Here is a 9,375-nt window from a genome sequence, read left to right on the forward strand (position 1 = left end):
GACGTGTTTAAAGCTGAGCTGCAGATTTGCTCAGAGACCTCTTAGAGATCAGAGCCAAGCTTGAACAACCAGCTGGGTGCTGACTCAAGATGGGGTGAGGGAGTAGGGATGGTGATGAGCCATCAGACAGCCAGAGAATTCTGAGGCTTAAGAGGTCCACAGACAAGCTTACCTGGCAGAAGTAGGGCAGGGCTCTGACTTGGCTGAGTGACCAGTGACAGGAGGCACTGCTGGCCTAGAGGAAAGCAAAGTCTGAAGCAAGAAGCCTGGGGCTGAAGCACCCAAGAGGACAATTGGTACTGCTAAGGCCCTTCTGACAGGGGCTGGCTTTCTCCTTGCTACACAGCCTGCCTGGGCAACAGATCCTTATCTTGAGGGTAGAAGAGTTAAACTGAGGACTCTGAGGTACTTGCTTTGTGAGGGTTGGCTGGGAGTTTCTTACCTGACCGCCTGGTCTCACATGCCCTGCCCATGCCCCAAGCTGGAGAACATACCTGGGTCCTGAGTCCTGCTACCTGGCCATCTCCATATGAAGATGGCAGGACACCTAGGACATACTCGGGCCACAACCCATGCTCCTTATTGCCTATGGGTTGCCAATCATCACCATATTGCTGCTGTACAAGGGTCACTTTCCAGAGCAGGGAGGGGGTCATCAAAGCTCCCAGTCTTCTTCACTTTGGCCTGAGTCCCAAGTTCACCAAGAACTTGGGGGACCTCTACAGGCTCATAGTTTGAAGACCCTTTCAAGAGAGATGCTTCCAGGAATGGCCAATATCAGGCTCCAGCCATGGGTGGAGAAGCAAGTCCCTGGAGGCTAAGGGTGGGCTGGCAAGGGGAGCCAAAGCATCTTGCAGCAGACTTGAATTGGCTTGGGGAATCTAGGACTCTTCATCATGGCTCTGTTGTACCACTGATTAATGGGACAGATGATAGACTACCCACCTGGGGACACAGAGCAGGGGAAACTTCATATGACATCACTCCAGACATAGAAAGAAAGCAAAACCGTGGAGGGTGCAATGTGCAGTGATGGGTACAAGTACAAGATACAGAAATAATGGTGAAGGGGAGTGTGCTGGGAGAGTGGTAAAGGAAAGCCTCACAGAAGAAGTGATACCTGCAAGAAAGAATGGAAGTTCCTCAGCTAAGAGTGGAGCCAGGTGAAGAAGGGCATCCAGAAAGAGGCAACAGCAGATCCCAAAGGTCTTTCTTTGAAACCGCCTGTGGTAGAGGTAGAGAATTTCCTTTCCTGATATGTTTACTGTACTCTGAAGTTTCTGAGCCCTTTCAGGGTGCAGTGTGGACTTGATCTCTTCTACTAAGCCACTGAAAGGAATCAGAGACACGATACTCCCTCTCTTCAGGGTTTGTTGGATTTTCTTTTATCTTTTAGTCCTCAGTACCTGGTTATGACTGTGGAAGTACCTTAACAAAGGAGAGGATGCTTTTCTGATCTTGAAGAATCTACCCCAAACCCAGTCCTTCTCTATGTTAAGTCCCCAAATGACCTTGGAAGGCCCCTTAGGCATGACTGTCCCCAGTAGCCTCTGATGCGGTAGGAGGCAGGGCTAGGAGGTGCACTGGGTGGGGGAATCTGATCTCCCCTCCTTGGTGTAAGACTCAATCTCTCAAGGTGTCTGGGTCTCTCTGGGATCCTTTGGAGCCCTCAGCATTGTTAAAGCACACATTCTGCCTCTTACAGATGGCCTGGAAGTGTGAGAAGTTTCATCTAGCTCAGGCTGACATATCCTCATCGCTTATTTTGTGGTATACAAGGTAGCTTTTCCTCCAGGACCCAGGAAAATGTGATATGCAAACAAATCACCAGGCGACCCAAAACCCAACAGCTGCTCTGCAGTTCTTCTATGAAGACAGAAAGAAGTAGGGGCCCCAAGAGGTCCAAGCCCACCTCCTTCTTGGTGAAACTGGGAAAGTGGAACTGAAACAGAGCCATGCTGGGATGCTACCCTGTCTCCAGCTCCAGGTAGACCAGGAACCTCAGGCACAGAGCTACAAGTGCCCAGTGAGGCTATGGGAGGATTTGCAGTGCAGGTAGAGGGTGGGCCCTGCCCTAAGTATCAAGGTCTTGGCCAGCCCAGCTCATTCATTCATGTACCCCTTTCCCCCGATTATTGCTCTTCTCACTGGGATGTGCAAATACTCTCCTGGAAGCCTTGGTCTTTCTCTCCCCTTTGCCAGCTATAACACCAAGACCTAGCTCAGATCACATTCCCTCTGGCTCAGAAATGCCTTAATTACAAACTCCTTGGTCTGGTATTCAAAGCCCCACCTACTACAGTACTAACTCACCCCTCATGCTGGATCTTGTCTTTATCTGGTCCAGATGCTCCCTTGTTGCTGCTAACGTCCTGGTCCAGCTCCAGTGCTGTATTACCTATCAAGTCTTCCTTGTCACCCGCTGCCCTCTGAACCTATGGCCTAAGGGATGGAGCTTTTTACTAGATTTGCATCTTTAATTACAGAGTGATACATACTTGTAAAAACATTCCCACATTATAGACGTGTACACTGTAAAATGAGAGTGTGTCATCCCAACTTTCTTTCCCTAGAACTGGACCTAGTTAACAGTCAGGCAGACACTTGGGTACCCATTTTATCCAGCAGGTAAGGAGCCCTTGGGGGGCCTTCCATAACCACTTGACACTCTGACCAAGGGTTTCAGAGGTGGTGATTTGGGTTGACTTTGAAAGAAAATCTTCAAGGTCATTCTGTGGGACCCCTTGATTTCTTCCAAAGAACAGAGGCTCAGGGAGGCATTTCTGATTCATACAGAAATATCTATTCTATTCCCCCAAGAACTAGAAACTCAAGTTCAAAAGGCATCTTCGCCCAGCACTACTCCCACTATAATCCCTGAACTGGAAGTCTGGCTATGGCTTTGTCCCAATGGCCACAGGGAATAAAGGAAAAGTTTTCAGAAGGAGAGTAGCATTTTAGACACAGATCATGAGCTGGAGATGATAAGTTTGGAAGAAGCGAATGCCTTTGAGTGAACAATAAAGTTGGCCTGGACTCAGGCAGACACTGTGGAATATGGAAGAGGCAGATGAGGGTGAGCGACAGGAAGGAGACTCTAGCTCAGGTGTTGTGGATATGGGTTCCAGATCAACAGTTGCATTTAGCAAACAGTTGCTGATTGGATTGGATTGGATTGGATTGGATTGGATTGGATTGGATTGGATTGGATTCAGAGTGTGAGGACCTGAGCATTCCCACACCTTTTCATAGGTAAATAGTTGAAGGCAATGACAAAACCCATTCTGGTAATCTAGATGACTGGAGAGGACTAGTCAATCAGTGCAGACCTGACTGGGTACCCAGATCTTGATATAGACATATAGAGACACACAGAGGCTCCTAGACACCATGATCTTGAAGCAGATGTTCCAGGTACACAGCTGACCACTTCCACCCAACCCATTGCTCACTTGACCTACAAACCCAATACCCCCAGTCAATTAACAACACTCACGAACTTTGCTTTTTGAATACAGAACACAGATGATTCATTACCAAATCCATTTCTCCACCTTCCCCAATGCCAAGCCTAGATTCTCTGCTGGGATAATTTCTCTGTTTGTCTGTAAAGCTTTTCCACTCAGCACTCAATCTTTAGTCTCATCCTAACTCAAGCCAGAGGCTCCCACCAGCTCCCACAAAGTTGAACATACCCTACACGTTCTTTGCACAATTCTGATATTTTGTACTCTTTAGTTCTTTGAGCTCTCTTGGGTACCTGAGGGTGCACTGAATGGCCAAAGAGGAGTCAGGGGTGTTGTTTGAGGCCATGAAAGTTACAGAGTGGGGAGCATTGGGCTGGGGTTTTGGGGGAAGAATATAGGTAGGAATTCCAAAGCCTCAGTTCTGGTCTCCAACACACTGGGTGATGTTTCTTCTCTGAGCCTATCCCTCCTCTAGCCCTCAGGCATTTGTACATGCTACTCTTTCTACCTAGAGTACTCTTCCCCTTCTTTGTCCATTTGGCTCATCCCTCTGCTCTCTAAGGGAAGCCTCATTGATTTATTGGTTCAGGTCAGATTCATTAGTTAAATATTCCCATAGACCCCTGCTCCATTACTTCTTTCCCTTCATTAGTGGTGTTTGTTTGTTTGTTTGTTTGTTTGTTTGCTGGCTAGCTACCATTGGCCTTCCCCAGCAGACTGTGCCTTCCATGAGAGAGAGGTTCTGTCTGTTTGACTCACTGCTGTATCCCTAGCCTCCAGCAAGAGACCTGTCCAGGAGTAGGCAATGAGTGAATGAATGAATGAATGAATGAACGAACCAACAGATGGACAGATGGATAATTTTTCACCTTTTGTTTTACACAAAAGGCTCAATTGGATGAGATCCTCTCTAGCACTGATATAATTTTCTAAGCCTCTATTGTTTTATCTATGAAATGGAAAGAATGTTCCTCCTTACTGCTTTACTTCTGTATCTAAAGTGACCCCAGTAAGCCTGATACAATTTGGGATACTTCTTTTTTTTTTTTTTAAGATTTTATTTAATTATTCATGACAGACACAGAGAGAGGCAGAGACATAAGCAGAGGGAGAAGCAGGCTCCCTGCAAGGAGCCCAATGCAGGACTCGATCCCCAGACTGGGATCATGCCCTGAGCCAAGGGCAGACACTCAACCACTGAGCCACCCAGGCGTCCCAATTCGGTATACTTTATTATTTTTTTGAATATTTTATTTACTTATTCATGAGAGATTCACACAGAGAGAGAAGCAGAGACACAGGCAGAGGAAGAATCAGGCTCCATGCAGGGAGCCCAATGCGAGACTCAATCCCGGGACTCCAGGATCACGCCCTGGGCCAAAGACAGGTGCTAAACCGCTGAACCACCCAGGTATCCCCACAATTTGGGATACTTTAAAAACAATTTGAGGGTTCCCTGGGCACAGGGTGCCTTTGGCCCAAGGCGCAGTCCTGGGGTCCAGGGATCCAGTCCCATGTCGGGCTCCCTGCGTGGAGCCTGCATCTCCCTCTGCCTGTGTCTCTGCCTCTCTCTCTCTCTATGTCTATCATGAATAAATAAAAACGAAATCTTTAAAAAACAAAACAAAACAAAACAAAAACAACTTGAATAAAAGCTCCCATTTGTGCTCCCATTTTCTGACACCCAATCACATATATGTGAGCCTCAAGACAGAAATTCAGGCCGTGCCTGAAATCCCAGGCCCCACTGTCAGAGCTGGAGTTAAATGGCATCTTCCAGAGCAGGATGAATTTCTAGAAGCCCCAGTCGTGCCTCCTAGAGTTAGAGGAATAAAGGCTCTTGCACATCTCCATGGCTGCGCAGGAGAGGTAGGTGAATGCCACAGCTTAGAATTAGGAATTATGTCCCACAAGGAGCCCAGAGTGCTTACTCTGCTTGTCTGTCCATCTGTCTCCAATGATGGATGCAGTGAAGGAGTTTTTCTAAGGCAGAGCCAGAGGTCTGGCATAAGGCCCAATGAGTCATCTCTCAAGAGTCTAGGCTACACAAGAACGCTGCCTTTGCCTTCTTTTGTTTTTGCTGCTGTAGGTGGACCTCACCTACTGAGGTCTGGGTCTGTGTGTAAGATGCACTAGGATGAGGAGACCATATCTATAATCTTCACCGAGGGACTCTGCCCATCCATTCTCTCCCAAAGGGCCAGGAACTGCTCACTCCTAATCGCCCCCAGTCTGGAGGAAACATGCTCCTCCTGGAATGGATAGCTGGGCTGTACTGGAAGGATCTATCCATGACCTATCCATGGGCTGAAGTGAGACAGAGTCCGCACCACATAGAAAATACCGTTAATGCTTCTAAGAGCCAGGATAGGGAGTACCAACTTCTAGCAAGTCAACAAGAACATGGAAAAGCTGAGAAACCTCAGTGGGAGAAGGGAGGAGGCTTTTGATTCTGGAGGAGCCTTTTCAGTGGCTTAGGAATGCAGTGCCCATTATACAGATGGGTAAACTCCTTCACAGAGGGACCCGTCCTTGATGGAGGCCTGGAAAGAGCCAAAGTATTCAATATTCTAAAGAAGAGTAGCCCCTTGACCTCACTCTTTGATGTGCCAATCTGTGCCATCTCCTTTGGTTCTGATCTTCATTTATCATAACTGCACTGCTGGTTCCTGATCACCAGGAACACCCTAGCTGGCTCAGGCCCTCCTGAAAGTCACAAGAGTCCATACAATCATTATCAAATCCAAACAATGTCTTGTTTTTGTTGTTTAGATATAGAAAAAAATCCATCCTAAAATTCAAATGGCATCTCACAGAGACACCTGACTGGCTCAGTTGGTAAAGTATGCAACTTTTGATATTTGGGTTGTGAGTTCAAGCCACACATTGGGAGTAGAGATTACTTAAAACAAGCAAACAAAAATCAAATGGAATCTCATAGAATCCCAAAGAGTCAAAAGAACAAAGTTAGGGGCATCTGTGTGGTTCAGTTGGTTAAGTACCTGCCTTCAGCTCAGGCCATGATCTCAGGGTCCTGAGATTGAGCCCCATGTTGGGCTCCCTGCTCAGTGGTCTGTTTCTCCCTCTCCCTCTGCCACCCCCCCAACTCATATTTTTTCTATTTCAAATAAATAAATAAAATCTTAAAAAAAAAAAAAGTTAGATGTTTCATACCTCCTAAATTAAAAACTTACTTCAAGTCTCCAGTACTCAAAATGGTGTGGTACTGCCATAAAGACAGACATAAAGACAGACATATAAGAGTGTCTGGGTGGCTTAGTTGATTAAACCACTAACTTGATTTTTGCTCAGGCCATGATCTCAGGGTCCTGGGATCAAGCCCTGTGTAGGGCTCCACACTCAGCAGGGAGTCGGCTTGAGGATTCTCTCTCCCTCTCTCTCTGCACCTCCCCCTACTTGCTATCTTTTCGTCTCTTTCTCTCTCAAATAAATAAATCTTTTAAAAAGGAAAAACACACAGGCATCCCTGGTGGCACAGCGGTTTAGCACTGCCTGCAGCCCAGGGTGTGACCCTGGAGATCCAGGATCGAGTCCCACATCGGGTTCCCTGCATGGAGCCTGCTTCTCCCTCTGCCTGTGTCTCTGCCTCTCTCTCTCTCTGTCTGTCTGTCTCAATAAATCAAATCTTTTTAAAAAATACAAATACAAATACAAAAGAAAAACACATACAGAAAAATAAAACAGAACAAATTGGCCAGAAGCAGATCTTCACATATATGGTCCAGTGATCTTTGTTCTGCGGGGGAGTTTTTTTTTAAGATGTTCAGATTGATTTATTTATTTGAGAGAGAGAGAGAGAACACACAGAGGGAGAGGGAGAAGGAGAAGCAGACTCTGTTCAGCAGGGAACCTGACACAGGGCTTGATCTCAGGACCCTGAGATCATGACCTAAACCAAAGTCAGACACTTAACCAAGTGAGCCACCCAGGTGCCCTAGTCCAATGATCTTTGACAAAGGTGCCAAGACTATCCCCTGAGGAAAAGATAGTCTTTTCAGCAAGCGGTACTGGGAATACTGGGCATGTACACATGAAGGATAAAGTCGGATCCTCACCTCATAGCATAAATAAATATTATGGCAAAATGGATCAAAGACCTAAAGGTGAGAGCTAAACTATAAAAGTCATAGAAGAAAACATAAAGGAAAATCTTCATGACATTGGATTTGGCAATGATTAAATGAATATAACACCAAAAGCACAGGCAACAAAAGAAAAAAATAGATAAAATGGCTTCATCAAAATGAAAAACCTTTGTGCATCAGCGGACACTATCAGCAGAGTAGAAAAGAAATCCATGAAATAGGAGGAAAATTTGCAAATCATAATCTAATAATGGGTTAATGTACAGAATATATTAAAAAACTCCTATAGCTCAATGACAAAAAAGAAAAACAAAAACATTTAAAAGTGGGCAAAGGACTTGAATAGACCTTCAAAGAAGATATACAGATGGCCAATAAACACATAAAAAGGTGCTGGACATGACTAATTATTAGGAATATAAAAATCAAGGACACTTGGGTGGCTCAGTGGTTGAGCGTCTGTCTTTGACTCAGGACGTCATCCTGGGGTCCGAGATCGAGTCCCACATCGGGCTTCTGCAGAGATCCTGCTTCTCCTTCTACCTATGTCTCTGCCTCTATCTCTGTTTCTCATTAATAAGTAAATAAAATCTTTTAAAAAATAGGAATATGAAAATCAAAACCACTAGGAGATACCACTTCACACCCGTCTGGACTACTATTAATAAAAAACAAAACACCAACTACACAGAGAATAACACGCATTGCCAGTATGAATGTAAAATGGTGCAGGTGCTGTGGAAAACAATGCCTCAAAAACCAATAAACACAGAAATACCATATGATCCAGCAATTCCACTTCTGAGCATATGCCTACACCAACTGAAAGCAGGGACTTGAACAGATGTTTGTAGACTCTGAGTTATCAGCAGCATTATTCACAATAAGCAAAAAGTGATAACCATTCAAATGCTCATCAGTGGATGAATGGCTAGGCAAAATGTGGTATATACACACAATGGAATATTATTTGGCCTTGAAAAGGTAGGCAACTCTGTCACATGCTACAACAGAATGAAGCTCGGAGACATTATGCTACGTGAAATAACCTAGACACAAAAAAGACAAATACTTTGGGATTCCACTTGTACGAAGTACCTAGAGAAGTCAAAGTCATAAAGACAGAAAGTAGAATGGTGATTGTGGGCCAGGGGGAGGGAGGAATGGGAAATCGTTGTTAATGGGTATGGAATTTCAGTTTAGGGATGATGAAAAAGTTCTGAAGATGGATGGCGGTGATGGTGGTACAACAATGTGATTGTACTTAATGCCACCAAACTGTACATTTAAAACTAGTGAAAGTGAAACTTTATGTTATGTGTATTTTACGAAAGTGGGAAAAAAAGAAAAAGTCACACGGGGATGAGGCACTTAAATGTTTAAGTGTTCTCCTCTGGGAGCTTACTCAGGACGCTGGGAGATATTGGGGCAGACAGTAGCAGCAGGGGCACAGGAAGAGGCCCTGTGGCCCCCACCCCCATCATCCATCTCCGTTGTTTCTGCTTCCCTAATTCCTGCCTGTCCTTCAAAGCCCAGTTCTGGTGCTCTCCCACTTCCACTAGGATGGGACCTCCAGCCCTCCTTGCTCCCTGTCAGAGCAGGTACTGAGCGTCCACTCCCTCCTGCCCCAACAGTCCTGCTCTCCTTGTCCTGGGCTCTTTCCTCAGGGGCCAGAAGCCTCTCGGTGGCTGGGACAGCTTCTCTCCCTCCCAGACTGGGGGAGGCCCGCAGTAGTGGCTCAGTGTCCTCTGCAAAATAAGTCTCTTGGTATCAACCTCTCAAGGTTGGAAATGTCCAACAAG

The sequence above is a fragment of the Canis lupus genome, chromosome 11, assembly GCF_011100685.1.
Source record: "Canis lupus familiaris isolate Mischka breed German Shepherd chromosome 11, alternate assembly UU_Cfam_GSD_1.0, whole genome shotgun sequence".
Classification (NCBI taxonomy): Eukaryota; Metazoa; Chordata; class Mammalia; order Carnivora; family Canidae; genus Canis; species Canis lupus.